At 41.2% G+C, this 23,296-nt stretch overlaps 1 pseudogene; it reads left to right on the top strand.

Annotated features, from left to right (window-relative positions):
• The window catches only part of LOC121920665, a 1,182,487-nt pseudogene that overhangs the window by 651,531 nt on the left and 507,660 nt on the right, over window positions 1-23,296 (top strand).

The following is a 23,296-nucleotide window of genomic DNA, read 5'->3' as shown; positions in this document are numbered from 1 at the left end:
TTAGCCTTCCTTCTAACCTTGCTTCTGAATGTCTACTATGTATCCTTATCTCAGTAGTTTATGTTATGTCTTTCTACTGGTGCCAGCTTCCATCTAGGTCAAGATGCACTCACTATTCCTTTCCTCTAGTAACTCCAAGCCTTTATTTAAAAACTATCTCTCTGGCTGACAAAGGTGACTCCATCTTTCTATAGTTTTTATATTTCAAAAAGGAATTTCCACCACAGTCCACATTCCATGCAGCTCCGTAGTGATGTCCTTAGTCATGGTTTCCTTGATTCAGGCTACCTACAATATGGTCTTCCTCTTTTCCTACAGCCTTCCATCTTACCAAACTTTATCTTCTTTTCCATTGTCATGTCATCTTATGCTAGGTCCAAAATACAAGGTGTAGTTCTCAGTGTGTGTGTTATGTGCCTTCAAATCATTTGCAACATATGGTGATCCTACCATAGGGTTTTTGTTGCAAGATTTGTTCAGTGGAGGTTTTCCATGGCTATTCCCTGAGACTGAGAGCATGTGACTCACTCAAAGTCACTGAGTGGGTTTCATGGCTAAGCAGAAATCAAACCCTGGACTCCAGAGTCATAGTCCAATGCTCAAACTACTGTGCCAAGCTGGCTCTATAAATGTGGTTCTACAAATAATAATAATAATAATAATAATAATAATAATAATGACATCCTGAAAATGACATCATTCAATATTTTTTTGTTTCCTAATCGAATTAAGGACACGTGACATCTCAAGGCTCAGTCTCCGTAGCCACGGTGATATGGATGATACATCATTGCTTTGATTAGAATTGTTGCTTTAATATCCCATGCCTTTTGAACTATTGTGTTCATCAGGAGAGGGGATGCATGACTTGGAGGCAAGTTGTTTGACAATGGAGAGTTAGGGGCTGTACAGATGGGCAAAAAGAGTTGCTTTCATATCAGGATGAAGGTGTGGCATTTAGATGACGCAAAAATAAAGGCTGTCAGGAAAGTGCCGTCTTGTCACCATATGCGGGGAAAAGCCGCTTCAAATGAAGCAGCTTTTTTCCGTTTCTTCTTGAAAAAGGTGTACCTTCACAGGTGTGTCTAGTTACATCCACATTGGTGCAGCACAAAATGTTAAAACTCTGTTTCTGGAAGAGTTTTGATCTTCTATTTGTTTCTCCTCAGACTGCTCTGTCTTTTTATTCTGTGTTCACCAACCAGTAAATCCCAGCTACTGATGGCATGTGACCCCAGGCAGATTATCCCTGCATAACACCCAACATTTCACAAATGAAAACTAGAATATGTGTGTCCATGCAATATCAGAGGCCAAGACAGCAAAAGCAATTAATGTGGAAGAACAAGCAATCTAGGAAAAGCTGCAGCAGTTTGCATTTGCTTAAGTCTATGGGGAAGGTCAAGAAACCACCCCTCTCCTCTCCTCCACTGCTACTTTTGCACTTTGAACTCAGATTGCAGCAATTGAAGTAACTTGAAAACAAAGGGGGAAAGCTGGAGGATGGAAGAAAAACTGAGATATTTTAAATGCAACTGAAAAAGTGTGGCAACAGAGGAGTCACTGGGACTGTCACTGTCAAATCAGGGAGAATGTGGTCCTTGACAAAAGAAACATTTTCCATCCCTCTGCTATTGCAAAGTTAAGTAAATTGCATGAAGTTGAGAGTAAAGTTCCTGCTCCTTCTCCACCAAGCATTCAACAGAACAGTTGAATAAGGCTAAGGGCATCCTTATAGTATTAAAAGCTGATCAGTCACCTATGAAGAAATAATTGAACTTTATGTTTTAATTCCTCTGCTGCCTTGGAGGAGTGGACACAAGAAATAATTCAAATACTTGGGTCATTAGATCTGATTGTGATGTCATCTGGTCTAATTCTGATAATACTCATTTGCAGAAATTATATCTTCAATAACCCATATACTGTATATCCCAGAAATGCATTTGCACACACAGGCACTTAGGCAAGCACAAATAATTGGGCTCTTATTGCACTGCACCTTCTCAGGCCCACCAGCAAGATTTATGTATGCAATTTAGGTGGCCACTTCTGGAATAACTCTCTGTTAATGTACAGCAGATAGTTATGAGGGCAATGCATGGCTATTTCGTATTGCAGCTGAGCCAAGGAATATACCCCTTGCTTCACTGGAGCAGCCAGATAACTCAAATGTAATTAGCTGTTGTCTGCAATCTCTTTTGTCTGGAATTATCTTATCATACTAGAGAAGTGCTAGATCATCAATGGCAATGCTTTCCAAATGCTACTGAACCCATCTTTAAAGACTCTCTTCTGGTAATTGTCTGTTCCATACAGTACAATGTGTTGGACAATGAACGGCTTTTGTTTGAACCTTAACAAGTATTCTTGTAATAAGATAGCTGACCTCTCAATATCATCTCTAATATCTTAGCTGTAATCATTATACTTCTTATATGTAATCATTATACTTGATTATATTATTGCCCTGAGACCATTGGTAAGAAAGGGTGGGAAAACAAGAAAGATGTATGTGAAATGGGCTCATTCTTATAATTCTAATGGAGACAGTAAACCGGGGAATACATTTCACATGATAGAACTGTGCTTATACCTGAACTCCAAAATTAAAAGAACTCAGTTTTGATAAGCTATGTATCTTTTTCATGACCCCCCCCCCCCAAATATTTTGAGTTGCTAAGCAGGATGGGGGATTCTGGGAGTTGTCTGGAAAAAGGTAATTTTTTTTTATTGATATCAGCAAGCCTCTGAGGCAAGGCCAATGTAAATTGCTGTGATTTTTACAAACTCAAAAAAACCAAAGTCCCTTGACCAAGTAGTACACACTTCTGAGAAGTACACTTGATGCAAGAACGGTGAAACCATATTGACATGTTCAATATGCATAGCCATGTTAAACCATGCTAAGTGTTAAACCCAAGGGGTTTGATTATGGAATAAGCCTCTGAAATATGCAAAAGACCATGTTAAGTAAAGCCATGTGAAATGCACAAATGTGCTGTTGTGTGTGTTTTGGAATGCAGGTTGGGGGTGTTTGGCCAGAAAGGGACCGAGGAGGAGAGGGCGGGCAAACGCCTCCTCCCCACAGGGCTTTGGTGGAAGCCCCGCCCCCGGTGTGCGGCCCCGCCCCCTGAGGGTGGAAGCTCCACCCCCGGCTTCGGCCCCCCGATTTGTCTGAGGGACAGCAACCCAGCCCCCGGCTCAAAAAGGTTGCCTACCCCTGCTCTAGTCTATGAAAGTGCGTGCTACCAACTTCTTTCTTTCAGTTAGTCTCAAAGGTGCTACAAAATCCCTTTGCATACTGATTTTCCAGACTAACATGGCTATGTCTTTGAACTGAACCGTACTTTAATGTTCCCCTATTTAGCAAACTTTAATGTTCTCATTTAATGATCCTTTGCTTGTCAAGTATTGGAAATATTAACATGATTTAGGGCCCAAACAGACAGGCCAAAATAAAGTTGCTTCGGGTCACTTTGGAGGTATGCTGTTTAAATGATAGATATATCCTAAGAGGCCGGAAGCTGCACCAAAGCCATGCTCCAGTCCTAAAGACTGAATGAAGCTTTGGCACAGCTTCTGGCCTCTTAAGATGTGTGTGTCATTTAAACAGCATACCTCCAACGTGACCCGAAGCAGGTTTATTTTGGCCTGTCTGTTTGGGTCCTTAGATTTTACATGTGTGAGTAATGTAAGTCTTGTAAAGAGAAGCCCATTGCCGTCGCTGGTGCCCTCCAAGAGGGCTCTGGCGGGGGCAGGGGGCCCCTGGGAGGCCCGATGCCATCGCTGGTGCCCTCCAAGAGGGCCCTGGCGGTGGCAGGGGGCCCCTGGAAGGCCCGTTGCCATCGCTGACGCCCTCCAAGAGGGCCCCGGTGGCAGCAGGGTGTCCCTGGGAGGCCCGTTGCCGTCGCTGCCGCCCTCCAAGAGGACCCCGGCAGCGGCAGGGGGGCTCTGGGAGGCCCAATGCCGTCGCTGGCACCCTCCAAGAGGACCCCGGCGGCGGCAGGTGGCCTCTGGGAGGCCGGATGCCGTCGCTGGTGCCCTCCAAGAGGGCCCCGGGGCGGCAGGGGGCCTCTGGGAGGCCGGATGCCTTCGCTGGGGCCCTCCAAGAGGGCCCCAGCAATGGCAAAAGGGCCTCCCAGAGACCCGCTGCCGCCACTGGAGCCCTCTTGGAGGGCTCCAGCGACGGAAAAAGGACTGGCAAAGAGGGGGAGGCCTCCAGCGCTGGTGGCCCCCACCGGCTTTTTTGCCGGCCTCTGACAGGGCCTGGGGCTCCGTCAGGGGTCGGCAAAGATGAGGAGGCCTGGCCCCCGGAGGGTGGAAGCTCCGCCCCGTCATGTGGCTCCGCCCCCGGAGGGTGGAAGCTCCACCCCCAGCACCAGGCCCCGCCCCAGAGGGTGGGAGCTCCACCCCCGGCTTCGGCTCCCCAGTCACCTGAGGGACTGCAACCTGGCCCCCGGCTCAAAAAGGTTGCCTACCCCTGTCTTATACCTTCCATGGGAGTGAGTCATCCTGTTTATTTGTGTATATACACTATTCCTTTTTACCTAAGTGACTGAAGTGGAGAGAATGTACTTTAAATTATTAGAATTTTGATAGCTTTCACACAAAATACTCTTGGAAAGTACAGTTCTGAGAAGATGGAGGACAATAATTCTGAATGCTCCTCCATAAACTACAGATTCCAAGAAACTTGGCAGTTGAAGTGGAGTCATAATGCTGCAACTGTGTAGTGTGAAAGGCCCTAGATGTGAGCACCATTTCTTTAGAACCAGCCTTGAGTTAGAAGGATTCTTTAATCTCCTTGCTGTTTGCTAAAAATCCACTTTCTGAACAGATTTTCTTTTCAGATATGGGAGGGGTAAAATATAGACAGACACTGTATCATTTACCATACAAGGATGAAACACAGGCATGGGTGATCTTTAACAGATACACCAGAGAAGAAGAAATAGTTAAACATTCAATCTTTCAGTCACGCTGCTGCTCTCACTTGACATTTTATTCATTACAAAATGGTGCCCCACACTTCTTTCGACATACAGAAACCACCTGGATTAGCAGGCGAGTTTTAATTCAATTTTGCCTGTGGGACTCTATCCTCCACTTCAAGGTAGCTACAACAAACTAGTTTAGGAGGCTAGCTTAGGGGGCATACCTCATGGCATGCACACCACCCGTGTTTCAGTAGAGTTTCTCCTATACTTTTAATGATTTTTATAGAAAAGGAAATTTCAGCAGCTGTTGCTTGTTAACTTTCTTGCCTGATAAGCAATATTTGATTAATTTCCCCCTTCTGCACAACTATTAATGGTACAGGAGCTCTCTCCATTTTTCATTTTGGCAACCCTATCTGTGGGGTGAAAAGTAAGTGCCATTGCCCTTCACTCACACTTCTTAGGTATCAGCCACTTCAAGAGGCCACTTTACTTCACCTAATGGTGAGGCCAGCCCTGATGTGGCTGTCTGCCACTGGATAGAGGATATTAAATAAATTATGTACAATAATGCTGAATCAGTTTAGAAATCTTTCAAATGTATATAAAGGTATAGAACCTTAATATTTCAATGCTTGTTATTCATGTAGATTTCAGTTATTGTATATTGTGTTTATGATAACTATATTTCATGGGCAATAAAGTGGCATATGTGATTTTTCTCTATTTTTTTTTACATGTGTTATCTCATGAGTTTAACAAATATGTTTTTGAGTTCACATCTCACATAGGTTAGTCCCATGAAAATACCCTCGCCATTATGCTGCACTAACCCAGTACTGTGAAGATTCATGGCTAGTTACAAAATATGGGATAAGGTAAAACTGAAGGTCATCATCCAAACATGTGCTGCAAATCAGGCAAATGCTAGGCTCTTTTCTAATCCTCTGCCACCACAACCAAGCTATAAGATTGGAATGATGTCTGTCTGACAATACTAGCACATCATAAGTCAGTAGTCTTCCTTTATTTTGTAGCACAATGATTTTAATCATCTTCATCCAGTTTTCAAATTTGTCCCATATAAATGTTATTTTTCAGTCATCTGTGGTTGTTTTTTGTTTTTGTTTTTACTTACTACAGTATGGTCATTTGCTCCTACCCACTGGGTAGGTTACATGCTCTCAGCCTCAGGGTAAGGCAACGGCAAACCTCATCTGAATATATTTTGCCAAGAAAATCCCATGATAGGTTTACCTTAGGGTTGCCATAAGTCAGAAATGACTTGAAGATACACAAAACACACAGATGGCACTGCACTCACCTTGTAAGTTTGAAATAAAAAAATTTTTTTTGAAAGGAAGAACTCAAACTGTATTTATTTGCCAAATGGGAAGCGCAGTTGGAAAAAAATGAGAAATGAGACAGGTATGGGCACAGAAAATGACTGCCAGATATGGAAATCATCTATAGCCCTGCAGAACACCTGGTTTTATTTATAGCTTGACAAAGGAATTAGCTCAATGAACACCTTTTGAAACTGTTTGCTGGATTTCAAATGGAGTTAATCTGCTGAGAGCCATAAATCCTTGTCATCCAAGTCCAAGGAGAATCCTCAGAGTCTTAAGAACATTCCTGCTTGTACTGCTGCTGTAGGGGAACTTTGGATCAGCATAATGAGAAGACAGTTACAGGCACTGATCTGGTGAATGAAAAATTGGCTGCACTCCTGTGCCTAAAACAAAATAATATGGAGGAAATTCAATGCATCTGAGGAAGTAGTCTGAAGTCTATGAAAGCTCATGCTGCCAACTTCTTTCTTTCAGTTAGTCTCAAAGATCTCTCTACATATATCTATATAGTTATTTACAGAAAGTTAGTAAAATAAATCCTGAATATTTAGACCAAAAGGGCTTACCAGTTCATGGAAACAAACCTTTCTGGATGAGGAACACAACTTGGGCTCACTGGTGGGTCCCATTATGGCCATTTTTAGGGCATGAAAATCCCACCAAAAATATTTAATTCATCTCAGAAGTAGAGCTTTTGCATGTCTTTACAGACTCCATCACCACCAAGCAGTACACCAGTGTTTAGGTCATCCAGATCTGGGTAAAGTCCAGTTTCCACTGGCCCCAGCCAGGCTGGCCAATGATAAGGAATTATGGGAGTGTGGAGTTGTTTATTATTATTATTATTATTATTATTATTATTATTATTATTGTTATTATTATTATTATTAATAGTTTATTTATATTTCCTGCCTCTCCCATGGATCAAGGCAAAATTGCATCAGTAAAATAATACAGTACAAGTACAAAATACGATCAGTAAAACGCTAATACTGAATACCAACATTCCTATTAGTTCTATAAAATAGCAAAATCATTAGGTAATCAACAATCATAATCAGGAGTGGAGCATTTTATCATGATCTCTTATACAGAGTCCAGTGGAAAAGCTCACCAGAAGAGATCCATCTTAAGTGTCTTCTTAAAGACCTCTAAAGTGGTAATAAGACAGATCTCTTCCGGTAAGCTATTCCAGAGTTTAGGAGCTGTGGTAGTGAACACCCTATGGGAAGTTGTCATTAACCTGATATTATGATATTCCAATAAATGCATCCCGGATGTTCTGAGTGTGTGGGGCGGATTGTGTAGGAGAGGTGTTCCCGCAAGTCACTCAGGCCCGAGCCTTGTAGGGCTTTAAAGGTAATAACCAACACTTTGTACTGCACCTGGAAGCTTATTGGCAGCCAGTGAAGAGATTTCAACACTGGTGTTATATGGTCAGACCTAGGTGTACTGGTGACCAATCTGAGTGCTGCATTTTGAATCAATGTAGCTTCTGAACTTGGTACAGAGGTAGCCCCATGTAGAGCGCATTACAGAAATTTAAATGAGAGATTATCAGTGTGTGTACCATTGCTTCAAGGTCCTTTCAGTCCCGGTAGAGATGCAGCTGGCACATCAGCCGAAGTTGATACTAAGCACACCTGGCCATCGCATCTATTTGAGATGACAACTGCCTCAAACTACCAACCTGCTGATCTTTCGATCATCAGAATTGGTGTCTTAACCACTAAGCAACCGCCATAAATTGGCTACAAGTTGAATGCATATAATAACTACATTATTTGGAGATCTCATTTTCCAACATCTTAACCTTCAAAAACAAGGACCTGAATCCCGCTTTTAGTTGCAATTAGAGAAGACCCACTGAATCCAGGGTATTCATTCATATGTTGATTCAACATTCAACAGTTGATTAAATGGGGCCCATTCTAGTTGGAGCTAATCAACAGGATTCCAGCCAAGATGCTGAGTGGAAGAAAGGAACAATAATACATTGTTAAAGGGATGTAAGCTGAAGAGCCAGCGTTGTCCAAGGACTGCTGTGGGGCAGCATGACTGCATTGAACATGTACCTTCCCAAAGTGGTACCTATTAATCTACTTCCATTTGCATGCTTTGAGATTGCTAGGTTGGCAGAAGCTGGTTACTAGTTCCAGCTTCTGCCAACCTAGCAATCTGAAAGCATGCAAATGGAAGTGATAAAGGTACCACGTTGGTGGGAAATAACAAGTGTTCAATGCAGTCTGGCCATATGACCCCCACAGCAGTCCTTGGACAACGCTGGCTCTTCAGTTTAGTAATGGAGATGAGCACTGTCCCATACAGTCTATTATGACTAGACATTCATGTCAAGGGACTACTTTTAACTTTTTAAGGCCATAGGTCAGGGTTTACTTGGCAAGATTTGTTAAAAGATTTGCCATTGCCTTCCCCTGAGGCTGAAAGCATGTGATTGTGACTTACTGGTGGGTTTCAAGGCTGAGCAGGAATTGAATCCTGATCTCCAGAGTTCCAGTTGAACACTCAAAACACCACGCCACACTGCCTCTAAATATTGCTGAATTGCAAATTCCATCATCCTTTGCCTTTGAGTATGCTGCCTAAGGCTGATAGGAGTTGCAGTCCAACAATATTTAGAGGGCCACACAAGGAATAGCCATAGTGGCTGTGGGATTCTGGCAGTTGTTGCTAAATAAAAAGCATTTCAAAGCTCCCCACCTGTGCCACAGAAAAAAACTAGATTATAGATACTACCTTCACAGGCACAAGTTTAAATTCATTAAAAGCAGATGAGAACAAAAGCAAAACAAAAATTGGTCTTTTACAGCATGCCAGAGTTCACAGGATTTTATCTTCCAGCTTCAGGGAATAGTCATAGTGCACTGGAGGCACACAGCGATACACAACCACTAGCCTTTGGTTTCCCCACTAGGCACCAAGCAGCTGGTCAACCAGCCACTTAATCATGGCCCTTAAATTCTGTCGACAGAGGCTTGTTTCTCATTAAAGCACCTGAAAGCAGACCAAGTGATAGTCCTAAGGGGGAAATAAAGAAGAAAGATATTGGTTTTCAGACACAGTTCAAAGGCAACAAAGCCCAGTCTTGGCCAAACAGAAACAATTGTCATTAATTCAGTTTCTCCCCCAGTGAGCAACCTGAAATAAATCCCTCCAGGTCTGTTCTGTTGAGACAAATCCTGGAAATATTTGAATGAGGAAAATGACAAGACTCTATATACAAATTTATTGTTCCATTTTCTACCAGATGGGTCTCTGGAAGGTAACTGGAAACTGGTAATAAATAATTAATGATATATAGGTGTACTGATATATATGAATAGAGATCTCAGTGCAAAAGGATGTGGAAATCTCTATTTGAAGTCTGCCTTGACTTCAGGCCTTGTCACCTATACCAATGTAACAAATCTATCCTAACAGTACCTTTGCCATTTATTACCAAAAGAACAATATGCTTTTCTGGCTCAAAGTATGTTGTTAATTATCTCATTGTGATTCCCAACACACTCATGCACACAGAATTAATCTTTGTGTGGAAAGAAATTTAACTTGCAAATAGCAAGAAAAGTGCCTTGGTGCACCACATAAATAAGAAGGAACATTTTCTTCTGTCCTCAGTTTTGAGGTATGTTAACTGTTGATAATTATTGAGGTCACATTGCTTCTGCCTGAGATGCAATTTAGCATAGAAATCCAGGGCTCAGAAGTAAATAACTGATTACTTGCAGTTCATTCCTTTCTGTTATAACTACGCCCTAACTGTGTTAGATTATAATTTGGTAGTATGCTTAACTAATTTTTAACATTTCTGTCATGGAAAATTTATTAAGAGTTGCCAATAATAAAAACAACAGTGTTGCATGTGGAGCTCTATAGTTTAGAAATCAAAAGTTTAAAAAGATTAATGGTCTGTAAAAGACAGGAAAGAAAACATTTCCTAAAGACTGACTGGGAAACAAGATAGTTCCATGAATGTGAGCCCATCAGTTTTAGATTCTCTGAACACAATTGGACAGACAATACAATTAAGGAAATACTGTATAAAGGTAGAAAGAAAAAGACAAATTGCACATTTTAGACTCCTCAAAACAATGTTGTTCAGAAGCAAGATATTCATCATCATCATCATCTTCTTCTTATGCCCTGCCTTTCTACCAATATTATTATCAAGGCAGTGCACAGCAAATTTAAAACAATACAATTTAAAACAACACAAAAGCATTGAAATGTATAAATATAATATTTAAAAAACAATTAAACAATTTTAAAAGTTAAAACAATTATACATTAAAATTTAAAATGTATTAAAAACTCTATACTGAAAAGATATCTAGTGTAATTGGCAAAGAAATAACTAAACAAATATCTGTAACAGCTGTAAAAGTAGTTAGGGGCTGATTAGACCTCTGGGCCACTAAGCCAGAAGAAGCTATCTTCTATGTTCTTTGTTGATTTACAGAATGGGTGAGAACAATTTAAATTTACAATATTTTGATTCAAATGTTGACAGATAAAGCTAGACATACTCTATGCAGTCAGAGTTAGAAATACTTTCTGAAACAATCATTATAACTATATTGAATTAAGACAATGTATAGCAAATGCTAAAATGCTATTAAATGCCCATCTGAGATGTGCAGATTCCCCAGTTGATAAAAGGTGAGATGTATGCTGCTCATTTGCTACAAATATTATGTAAGCTTAATAGATTCTTAAAGAGAATGCTGCCATTGGTCTGTCTACTAGACAAGGTTATTTGCCAACCTTCAGAGCTCAAGTGAACTAAGGAACTCTAGCTAGACAGACTGACAAGCATAAGGCAAAGTATCATCAGTCCTTCTACAAAGAGATGGGAGTGGAGCAATCATGCCTGTTTCAGTTAGAGGGATGGCCTCACTGAATGTTGGAGTAGGTTTTTCTCAAGTCTCATGTGCTGGCTTGTATTCTGCCTCATGCAGCTACTTTGTACTCTGTTGAGGGCATTGAAGAAACAGTGAGATGGACTGGAGGAGCATATGTTTGGTATCACAGGTCAGTAACACATTGCATTATATGTTTTTTCAAGTGTAACTAAAAATATGGAGATTATCACACAGTGCAGAAGGGACCACTCTCATCCTTACCCTGTCCTTATTGCATCTGCACTTATTTCATCCTTCTCCTGTCAATGGCATTGTATTAACGTAAGTTTCTGTTAATACACAGTGATGGTGCCACTTTAGGGAGGAGAGAAGGACAGGATAAGTGATGTCTGAAAATCTTGCATGATAAGTACAGCATAAGAATGGGATATAACAACGTCATGTGAAAATCTTCATGCAACCACATGGGAAGGACAGGGACGGGACACAGATGTCCCATCCCATGTGTGATAATCTCCTATGTCTTGTTGCTTCTGGAAAATGGGGATGTAACAAGTTATCTTTAAAAAAAATTAATTATAACACGAACTAACTGGTCTTTGTATTGGGACTTGGTATTATCTCTATTCCTGTTCAAACATAACTTTCTAAACTCTGTGCAAATTGGCCGTCATTTTGAGAAGAAATAATGAGTAAATAATTGCACAGAGCTCAGTTAAAGCTGACATGTAGCTGAGGTTCTTCCTAGTTATCTGAACATTAAAAGGAAATAGAGGTAAGTGTACTCAGGGGGACAACATGAATTCTCAGGTGCAGGAAAGTAGGTGAAGAAGTGCAGAAGGTTTTGGAAAGAGGCAATGTTACTAAGTGCAGGAACACTGAGGGAGAAAAGGATGGAGAGGACCAATTAATGAATATAGAAGACAAAACTTATGTGAGAAGAAAAGAGGCACCAAGGCAGCAAAGAAAAAAGATATGAAACTGCCAAATGGATGCAGATCTAAGCTGCTATCGGAGATCTTTTTCTCAGAACACAATTATATCATTTTGATAGCACAGTAGCTGCCATGGCCACATCCTATGAAAATCCTGAGATTTGTAGTTTTGGGAAACATTTGGAATTCTCAGCTACAGAAATTAGTGACTGTCCCAGGATTCTACAGGGGTAGCCATGGCAGTTAGAGCAGAAAACTGTAGTATGAACAGTCTGAAGGGTACATTCAAGAATCTGAATACAGACACCATCCTATCACATAGTAAGTTTTTCCACCGTGAAGTTGAAGGCTTTCATGGCCGGCATCCATGGTTTCCTGTGGGTTTTTCGGGCTATGTGGGTTTTTCAATGCCAGCCACAGATGCTGGTGAAACGTCAGGAAGAAAATTTTCTAGAACATGGCCACATAGCCTGAAAAACCCACAAAAACCCACAGTTTTTCCACCATTTGGTTGCTGGGTTTTTCGCATTAATACATTTGCAGACCTAAGGTTGGCATAATCTTCAAGTCAGCCCTGAACAACATTGTGCAAGTAGTTCTTCATGCCACATGCCTGTCCCTTAAAATGCTCATCTTCAGTGTCAAGGATCAAAAGAATCTACACACACAGTGCAAAAATAATGCATATATCAGCAAACTTATTGCCCTAGATTTTATAATCCTCTTCAAGGTGTATGAAGAAAAACATTTGTCTGGGCTTCTATTTCCTTACTGTAGCAGAAGTAAAAATATTTTACTTTTTTTCCCTCCTGAATATATATATATATATATTTGGAATCTGTCAGCAGGACAGGCCTCCTACATCCTGAAACCAAAAATATCCCAAGAATGGGTGACATTTAAAATGCCATATGAAATGAACCGGGAACACTTTGTTATAAGTGACAGATGCAAGAAATGCCTTCCCACCCTTTGCTCTTTATTTTAACAATCATGTAACAAACTATCATCATTAATGAGACAAAAAAATCAGGAAATACAAAACTGTGACTGATCTGTAGCTGAAGCCTAGTTTGGAGGCATTTCTTATATTAATTTTCTTGGAACCATTACTTCATGCTGCCATTCTTTCAAAATGCTGATTACTTTTCAGTGTGGTAATGGTCACCAATGCTTGGAAATAAATAAATAAACTCTGGATCAGTGGTACTGAAAGTGGTGGCCTGTGGACCAGTGCTGGTTCACAAGTTGTCAGCTGTTGGCCCATGGGGAGTTTCCAGGAAAGAAAGAAACAGCTGTAGCCAATGGGCACAAATATGGAACTGGTTCTTGGCACATTAGGGAGAAAAATGTAAGTCTCTCACATTGCACAGATAAGATGAAAAGCACTGCCCTAGATAAAGGGACAGAAATTCCAAGACATAACCATGTTAGTCTAGATCAGTATGCAAAGGGATCTTGTAGCACCTTAAAGACTAACTAGGGCGCGTTACAAACCGCTGAGAAGCAGCGGTCTGGCTCTGCCTCCGCTTGCAGCGTCTGGGAACCGCAGCCTTTAAACGGCGCGGCTCCCGGACGCTGCAGAGAAGGAGCGTGGAAATCGCGCTCCTTCTCAGGCCCTGGAAGAGGCGCCACGTGTGCCAAAGGGTGCACTTGTGGCGTCACTTCCGGTGTGCCACGTGCGGACGCAGAGCGTCCGCTACGTCAAAATGGCGGTGCCCATATGAACAGGGCGCCGCCATTTTGTACGGACTAAGTCCGTGATAGGGTAAGGGGCGTCTAGAAGAGACGCCCCTTTTTCAAACTGGGACATCCTCAGGACGTCCCTAATGGCGGTTTGTAGCCCGCCTAAGAAGGGAAAAATTGGTAGCATAAGCTTTCATAGATGAAAGTCCAAAACACAGCAGAAATAATCCAGTCAGAGACCGCTTTAACTGCCCTGGTTCTAGTGCTAGGGAATCCTGGGAATTGTAGTTTTATTGTGGCACTGTACCAGAGCTCTCTCTGAAGGAGGAGGCTCAATGTCTCACAAATACTACAGTTCCCCAAATTTCCTAGCATGGAGCCAGGGCAGTTAAAGCTGTCTCAAAGTGGATTATTCCTGCAGTGTGGATGCATCCTGAGTCTAGTTCATCAGATGCATGGAGTGAAGTGGTTGTAGGCAGACACTTATGCCTCTGTATGTGTGTGAATAGTAATAGAAAGGCAAAACTATTGGGTATGGTGATGAGGTGACAAGTTCAGTTTTAACAATGGTCATTGGCTGACAAAGTTGGTAGGAAAGATATTGCCTAAAGCCAAGAGGAAGAGATAACCATAAGAATCCTGGAGAGAATTATTAGAATGTACTATATGCCACCCAGGAATGAGAAAGGAGTTGTGATAAAATGAGAGTCCTCATGAGGTGGAGTGTTAACTACTGTTACAATATGTTTAGTGTGCTAGGAAACAATTCCTTCTGTCCAACCCACTGTTGATGGACTGGAGTCTGGAGATAATCACACAATCACTTGCCACCAGGGAAACACTGGGGAAAGGTTAGGGAAACGTGTGCATATGTAACCCTGAAGCGATTCCCCAGCGTCAGGGAATCATGAGCTCCCTCTAGCATCCTGGAATTGTTAAAGGAGAGTTACTTTCCTATTAATGCGAAATTTCCGTTAATAGGAAAGTCACTCTCCATTAACGATTCCAGGATGCTAGAGGGAGCTCACAATTCCCTGACACTGGGGAATCGCTTCAGGGTTACACGCGTGCGCGCTTCCCTAACCTTTCCCCAGCATTTCCCTGATGGTCAGCGTATGTGTGATCATCTCTGTTGATATAGCCCAAATCTGCCAAGTTCTCTTGAAAATTCCCTTTAAAGGGTTTTGCTTTGCTTTGCTTTGTTCAAGGACTGCTGTTCTGAGGTCTGAGATGTAATGTCCAGGAGGATCAAAGTGTTCTGCAACTGTTTTTTGTGTATTCCCATTTTTAATGTTTGCTTTATGTCCATTTATTATCTGGCACAGAGACTGGTCTGTTTGCCCAATGTAAATGCTGAAGATTATTGTTAAAGAAGATGGCATAGCAGTGGTTCTCAACCTTTGGTCCTCTAGAATTCCTGAACAATGAGCATACTGACTGGGATTTCTGGGAATTGAAGTCCAAAACATCTGGAGGCCCAAAGGTTGAGAACCACTGCATTAGAGGATGAGCAAATCAAACTACTTCTAATGTTGTGGGTGATGTGATTAGATCCTAAGATTATGTTTTCTGAGTAGATGTATAAGCAAATTTCTTCCTCTCAGTCTCAAAGGTCCTACAATGTCTCTTTGCAGACAGAAGTTCTCTTTGTTTTTAAAATACCAGCTAATTTTAGAAATGCTTGCTTAACTCTTCTCAATATCATTAGTTCACAACTTACCTCACCCCCTCCCCTTTTAAATAAATGCAGCTCTACTAAAAACAGTGTAGGTTCATTCAATTCTTTTAAATAACAGGTCTCAATTCTTCAAAATTCCACATCAATGACCCCAGTTTTGTCATCCACTCTAGCCAAAACCCCAGTTCAGCATTTCTAAAGTAGCAGAAGTAAACAAGTAAGTAAGCTACTTCTGAACTAGCAAAAGAAAGTTTAGCAGCTGTAATCCTTACTGGGTCCTTTTAATCTAGCTAAAGCAAACATGTATGGAGGGGAGAGTGTTGTAACCCTGTTTATATTCTGTGTCACTTAACCTTGCTTGAGAAGTGACAACTTGAAACAGAGAGCGTCTTGTATGCATGAAGGCTGTCTATGCACTTCTAAACAGTGAAAGATTTAGCATTCAGAATTATATAGAGACCTTCATGGACCCCCATAGGGGTGTAGTTGTGGGGGGGAGGGGGATAATTGCCCTCCAATTAAATTTTCCTTCAGTCCCCAAATGTCTAGAATTACAATAGCTTAAAACTTCAGTTGATGTTTTAGAAATACAGTTTAGGCACCCAAAGAAAGGAGGTGGCAAGAGAAAATACTAGAAGAATTGAAACACAGCAAATATGAGACCTAGGTTTCAACTATCAGCATTTTAGTCTCTGCAATGGTAGACATTTGGGGACTGAAGGAAAATTTAATTGAGGGTGGAATTCTTATTTGAGAAGGATAATGGCCTTACTACCATCCAGAGAGAGCCCTGGTGGTGCAGTGGTTAAATGCTGGTACTACAGCTACTCACTCACAGGTTGTGAGTTTGATACCAGCCAAGGGCTGCAGGGTTGACTCAGTCTGGCATCCTTCCGAGGTCGCTAAAATGAGTACCCAGCTTGTTAGGGGAAATTATCTTACACGTTGTAAACTGTTTAGGGGGTGCTTATGTGCACTGATAAGAGGTATAGAAATGTACTTGTTATTGCTACCATCCCTGTAGTTACAGCTAAACTTCCATCTATTCAAGTGTTTGTTGCTGATAGTTTAGAATACCTTGGTGGAGCTTAAGGCTACCATTTTACTAGCTGAAGACTGGCTTTTTGCCTGGCAGAGAGGAAGGACCACTGCATGTCTGCACCACTGGAGATTTTCTAGTATGACTACAAAAAGCTCTACTAGTGCTTTCTGTTCATTTTGCCAGTTGTTCCAGAAGTATAATAGTAGGATTTTGAGGGCAGCTGTGACTCCACCGGAACCAAAGCCCCCTCATACCCCTTACATTTTTATTCAGGGAGCCCAGATGGCACAGTGGTAAAATGCTTGTACTGCAGCCACTCACTCAAAAACCACAAGGTTGTGAGTTCATTACCAACCAAGGGCTCCAGGTCAACTCAGCCTGGCATCTTTCCATAGGTCGCTAAATGAATACCCAGCTTGTTGGTGGCAATAGCTTACACTTTGTAAAGTGCTTAGTACATTGGTAATATACTTGCTATTGCTATTGCTATTTATTTATTTATTTATTTATTTATTTATTGCACTTATATCCATCCAGCCTTTCTCCCAAAATGGAATCCAAGATGGATTACACGCACTCCAAATCCCACCATTAGTTATTTTTCTCCCGCTAGAGTCATACCAAAATGTTTTCCAGTTCTGATGACTAGTATTTGGTCTTTCGATGTTTTTACATGATCACCTTTTCTTCATTTTCCTTTAGTCGATGGGTTGTGGATATCTTTCTTGAGTCAGTCTGATGAAGCCTTGGAGGAGAATAGTTATTCAAATCAAATAAGAACAAACAAACTTTTCATTAGCCAGAAGAAAACCAGAAATAAATCTAGCCTCCCTCAAAAAGCAGGTCTTAATCCTTTCTAATTATTCTATAACCCCATAGAAACTGCCCCATAAGAGGAGTTGAGATAATCCTTGAATATAAAGAAAGGGGTGGAAAAATGTAAGCAGACTGAGTCGGCAACATGGGGAGAGTGAAGGGCAAAGGGAGGCACACAGGAGAGAGGCATGCTTCTGCTTTCATTGAATTGCTCAACTGTAATTTCTCACCAGCTGAACGAAAGCAGATCACCTTTCACCACACAGCCACAGCAGAGCATGCAGACAGATTTCTAAGCTCCAGATAATTCAATTTCATAAATGTTTTTTTTTCAACACCTTGATTATTAGGTGGGCAGAAAATGCTTGAGATTAAATTTCACTGAAGGATGCTGGGACCAGATCATTCTGTAGAAAGATGAAGATAAAATACCTGACAATGCTATATGAATACCAAATGTGTCCTCTGAGTGCCTATTCTTGTGTCACCAAACTGACACTATCCCTTTACAAGAAAGCTCGAAATATCAAGCATGTTCAGAGGAACCAAAAGACTTCCAGATCTATTTAAAGAGACAGAGAGTGCATCTACACTGTAGTAATAATGCAGTTTGACACCACTTTAAATGCTGTAGCTCCATCCTATGGGATCCTGGGATGTGCGGTTTTGCAAGATCTTTAGCCTTCTCTGCCAAAGAGTGCCAGTGTCTCTAAAAACTACAAATCACAGTATTCTGCAGGATGGAGCTAAAGTTAAAGTGGTCCCAAACTGCATTATTTCTATAGTGTAGATGCACTCAGAGAGAAACAGGGACATACCCCCCCAATATCCCAGTGACAGGGGAGTGCCCTGAGCTTCCTTACTGCCTGAAACAGGAAGCAAAGTGATGCCACTGCCAGAGGAATAATGCCAACTACACCTCCATTGTGCTATAGCTCCCCTCATCTCCAAAGGTCAGGGAGGCTAGTTCTGAAGATTCATCGGTATCATGTATTATGCATGGAAAGACTAGATCACGATGCCTATTACGCCTCACTCTGACTCCTCAGACTCAAGAAGGTAAGAGATAACTGGTTCTGGAGAGCTGTTCAAAGCAGTAGTGGCTCAGCTTCCAGAGTGCCAGAGGTCCTAGATGGACTCTCTGTGTATCATGCATTTGCCACTTCTGGAGCTGATTGGTTCTCCATACTACAATATTTTGTGACTGGTTTAGAAATTTAGTTGTTTTGTGGTTTAGGAGCTTGGAATCTCTCAAGATTCTTGTCTATGTTGTGGAGCTAATTCTGCACACTTGTTTCTCCCTAATCCTCAAAGTCATCATTGAGATGATTAATCCTCTTTAGCCAAAGCTAGCTGCAGACGCCAGTGCTGAACTTATTAGCATCTAGGCCACAGGGCAGTACAAAACTTGAAATGATTAAGCTGAATGCATTCAATGGATTTTAGCCTACATGTGTTTGATTATGATCATCATAATTTATAATTGTATAAAACATTATCTATGTTTTTTCTTGCCCTCCTAAAACCTTTGAAGTTCCAAAACTTCCCAGTCTCCTCGAACAATACTAGCATCTCCCTAGTATACATGAAGGAAGCAGGTGCTTCAGTATTCATATATGGCACTAAAGTGAATGCTGTAATTATTCTATTTTTTCCAGCATTCTTTTGTGAACTACCCTGCCCCCAGTTCAAAGCCACAGAGGTTTGGCTTTTGATTAGATTTCAACCCAATTTTATTGCCACCCATTTCTGTGGTGTGTGAGAAGTGGTGGGGAGGGGGGTTGTCCAGTTTCAGAGATCAGACACGAATTACCCAAGGGGAAGGAGGGGCTACTGAAAACCAAGAAATCCAATTGTCTGCTTAATGAATAACAGACTTACTGTGAAGCTCAATTGTGGAAATCTTTCCCCTGACCTTATAATCTTGTCTATGTCAGTGCTGCTATGTATAGATCACTTTAGGTCTTTATCCTAGAGTAAACACGAGGGGCTTTGCTCCTGGGAAATCGAGAGGGGCTGTCATTCTGAGTCTGGCACTGAAACTGCCCCCTGGCCCACATCACAATCATCCTCTGTGAAGAGAAATAGAACAGAAATTTAGGGGCATTTGATGGGAATATGGCACACAGGATTTTGGGCAAGATCCTACATTGTTTCAGTAGACTGTACATATTTGCTGGTGGTTATGCTATGCTAAGCTATCACTATACTGAATACCAACATAGCACAACATATGGGAAATGTGGGTGTTCATAGGTGCCACCTCACGACACAATGCACAAGTTGTACAGACAGTATATAATGTGCAATACACACTGAAACACTAGTCTAGGTACACATAAAGAGATTCCACTTCAACATTAGGAGGAACTTTCTGGCAGCAAAAGCAGTTTGGCAGTGGAACACACTCCCTCAGAAAATGGTGGAGTCTCCTTTTTTGGAGGATTTTAAGCAGAGGCTGGATGGCCATCGGTTGAAGGTGCTTTGAGCCTGTGTTCCTGCATGGCAGGGGGTTGGACTGGATGGCCCTTGTGGTGTCTTCCAACTCTGTGATTCTATTATTTATCAATTTATTGATTGATTTATGAGATGTATATCCCACCTTTCTCCCAAAATGGGATTTGAAGTGGTTTACAATAATTTACAAAGATTAATCTAAAACATTAATTACAAAAGTTAAAATATAATTAAATAATACTAATACTAAAAATATTTTAAAATCCTATAAATAAATAGGCACATAATTATGCATCTGAAATAATTCTGCATGTGGAACTTTGCTCTCACCATTTATGCCTGCATATGTTACCTATAGGATTCTGGCCAATTGTGCCATGTCTTTACCATGTCTTTAGTTGGGTGAGTTCAGATTGTGGCCACTGCATGCATCTTCCCAGGTGAGCTGTGGTTTATTTTACTTTTGTGCCTTCAAGTCACTTCTGACTTATGGTGACCCTAAGGTAAACATATCACAAAGTTTTCTCAATAAGATTTGTTTAGAGGGGGGTTGTCTTTGCCTTCCTCTGAGGCCAAGAGGATCTGACTTGCCCAAGGTCACCCAAAGGGTTTCCATGGCTGAGCTGAGATTGGAACCCTGGTCTCCAGAGTCTTAGTCTAATGTTGAAACCACTACAATACACTGACTCTCTGAGCAGTGATAAATTTTAATCAGCACTTGCTCATCTCGACAGCCTCCATAACTGTATCTCCTAGGAGAGCCCTCAAATGCAGGCAACTACTGATCCATATCAAGAAATCAGTTGTAGAGGCTTTTGGACATGATTCACTAGTGTACTTCTGCTGCATCCTGCTGCTTCTACTACTGGTAGCCTTATATAGGCTCTCCCCTTGCACTCTACTCCAGGGAATTTTGGAATAGTTGTGGTGCTATGGAGGGGGAAAGGAAAGAAGAAAATCCTGATTCTGTTGGCTCTGGATGTGGAAATCTACTATTGGGCCCTGCACTACATCAATGGCTCTTGGTTTTCATCTCAAACATAAACAGATCTTTTGTATTGCTGACGGGTTTTATTTGTCCATTCAAGACCAAGTCATGCTTAGGAAGGAACACTCTCCCCCCCCCCCCTTCTTGACAGGTTCTAGCCACTGAACAGTCACTATTTTAAGCAACTGCATGGGCCTACAACAGCTTGAAAGAGAGACCTCTGTTGCTAATAGCACTGCTGTATTAAGACATTTAAAAACACAAACAACAAATGGTCTTAAAACACATGGGAGGAATTTTAACCATGAATGTATCTTTCTTACTTACTTACTTACTTACTTATTTATATCCCGCTCTTTTCCCAGGACAGCCACTCTTTTAGTAACTTGCTAAGAATGTTTCTCTTATCCCTAATCAATGAAATCTGACATAGTACCCAGTTTCAAAGTTAGGTCTGGGAAAGTGAACAGATGGGCATAATGATTGATTATCATTAATTTTATGGAGTTTATCACATGGCAGGCTAAGTGCCCAAATCCTGTGCAGAAACGGGATTTAAATCCCAGGAAAATCGCATAAAAAATCATGCTGCTTTTTACTTTTGGGATTTACCACATATTAATTTCTGTGTGGATTAATGTCACATTAATGCTCAATGCCCCCAACATTGTCTTCAAACGATCCCACTTTTATAGGATTTTCCCAGATTTACATCCCGTTTCTGCACGGGATTTGGCTGATTAACACCCCTCCCCCCCCGTGTGAAACTCCTATGTCATGAAGGCATAGCTTGGGCTGTTGGAGGAGCTTTGTAATGTGTGGGTTGCTGGTTGGTGTGTGTGTGTGTGTGTGTGTGTGTGTTGCAGTTTGCCATGTACTGAGGTATGATTGGTTTTAATTATGTAAATTATTTTAATTGGGTATTACATGTACATTATTTTCTCAAAGGTGGGTAAGGTCCACTGGGATGTCCTGTTTCAACAATTCCTTTAAACAAATTGTAGTTTGGAGAGATCACTTTATTACTATTGCTATTACTCCTCCTTCTTCTCTTTTCATACTCTGATCTTACTGCTAGTTGCTCAGGGTACAATCTAGCTAAATCCATCTGGGTCTAAATGTACTTTGTAGCTGAACTAATTACACAACAAGCCTGTAAGGAAGATGTTTGCTCACATTCCTTGCTTCTCTTGTGCACTTTGAGGAGCTACACACATTAAGGATATGCATCCTTTTCTTCTGATAAACACTGGAAAACTAACTTGTTCTTTGTGAAACCAATTCTACTCTGACCCTTCAAACAGAGTAATTGCATATATGTCTGCTCTGAAGTTATTCCTACTTGGTTCAAGAAATCTTAATTCCAGGAAAGCTGGCAAAATCTCTTCATCTGATAAGATAAGGGGAAATCATTCTGCACTTTCCTGTAAAACAGGCTGTGGAAGGAGCTGCACTGTTGTCCAGAAAATTAGACTAGTGATTCAGATTATTAATATATATTTTTGTTTCTTGGATAGCAAAATGGAAATAATTGTAGTCTACCTCCCAAGGGTATTGTGAATATGAATATCATAGTGGAGACTGGAGGTTCAAAAAACCTTTTGGCTTGGCTTCATTATTACATTCAAATGTTTTACTGGAATTCATCTTGTTGCTTTCAAAAAAAGTCAGAAAATGAAACAAATCAACCATCGGGCCAATAATAATTCCACAATAGTGCATTAGCATTTGTCTCCAGAACTCTTTGTAATTCTTCATAATGTTGGGTAATATGTGTATGAATTTTATATCCCACCTTTTGCCAAAAGGGCATCTGGAGTACACACAAACTCCTGGTTTTTGTAGGCATATGTATATGTGCATAATGTGTGTATTAACTAGACTTGTTCTGATTATTTCCCTGACTTGGTTGAAATGATCTAATCCAGTGGTTCTCAGACTGTGGGACAGGACCACCAGGAAGGCATGAGACTTGCCCAAGGGGGGGGGGGCATGAGACTTGAAAGCCCTGATTTCTCCCTCGGTCTTCTTCCTCCTCCTCCCCATAAACATTTTCTGTCCTTGAGGGGAAGAGAAAGGCAAGGATAGCACTTGGTGCAGCCACCTCTGCCTGAGGGAGGAGGAAAAGGAAGACAGCAGAGAAACTTGCAGGATCATGGCCTCTAGCAGGGTCCATCCCAAGCCACAGCTTCTTCTTCTTCCATTACCCGTCCCATCACTGCCCTGGTTCTTGGGACGAGACACTGCTGCATAAACATGTTCGTGAGTATACATGAATATGTGAAGAAAAATATGCACACTAAACAAACAAAATACTTTAATTCATATAATACATTGGGCGAGGGGTGCAGCCTCTGCATGAAGATATAAAGGGGGTCACAAGAGTAAAAAGTCTGAGGAAACCCTGATCTAATCTGTTCTGTAACTTGTAACTCTTAAGTATGCCTGAAGGGAAGGTGGTCCTTCATGAAGAGAGATATCTTTTTGCTAATGGAGATTTTTTACTTAGAATAAAGCCT

This window comes from Sceloporus undulatus, chromosome 2 (assembly GCF_019175285.1).
Source record: "Sceloporus undulatus isolate JIND9_A2432 ecotype Alabama chromosome 2, SceUnd_v1.1, whole genome shotgun sequence".
NCBI classification, from domain to species: Eukaryota; Metazoa; Chordata; class Lepidosauria; order Squamata; family Phrynosomatidae; genus Sceloporus; species Sceloporus undulatus.
This window is presented reverse-complemented; position numbering and strand designations above follow the sequence as displayed.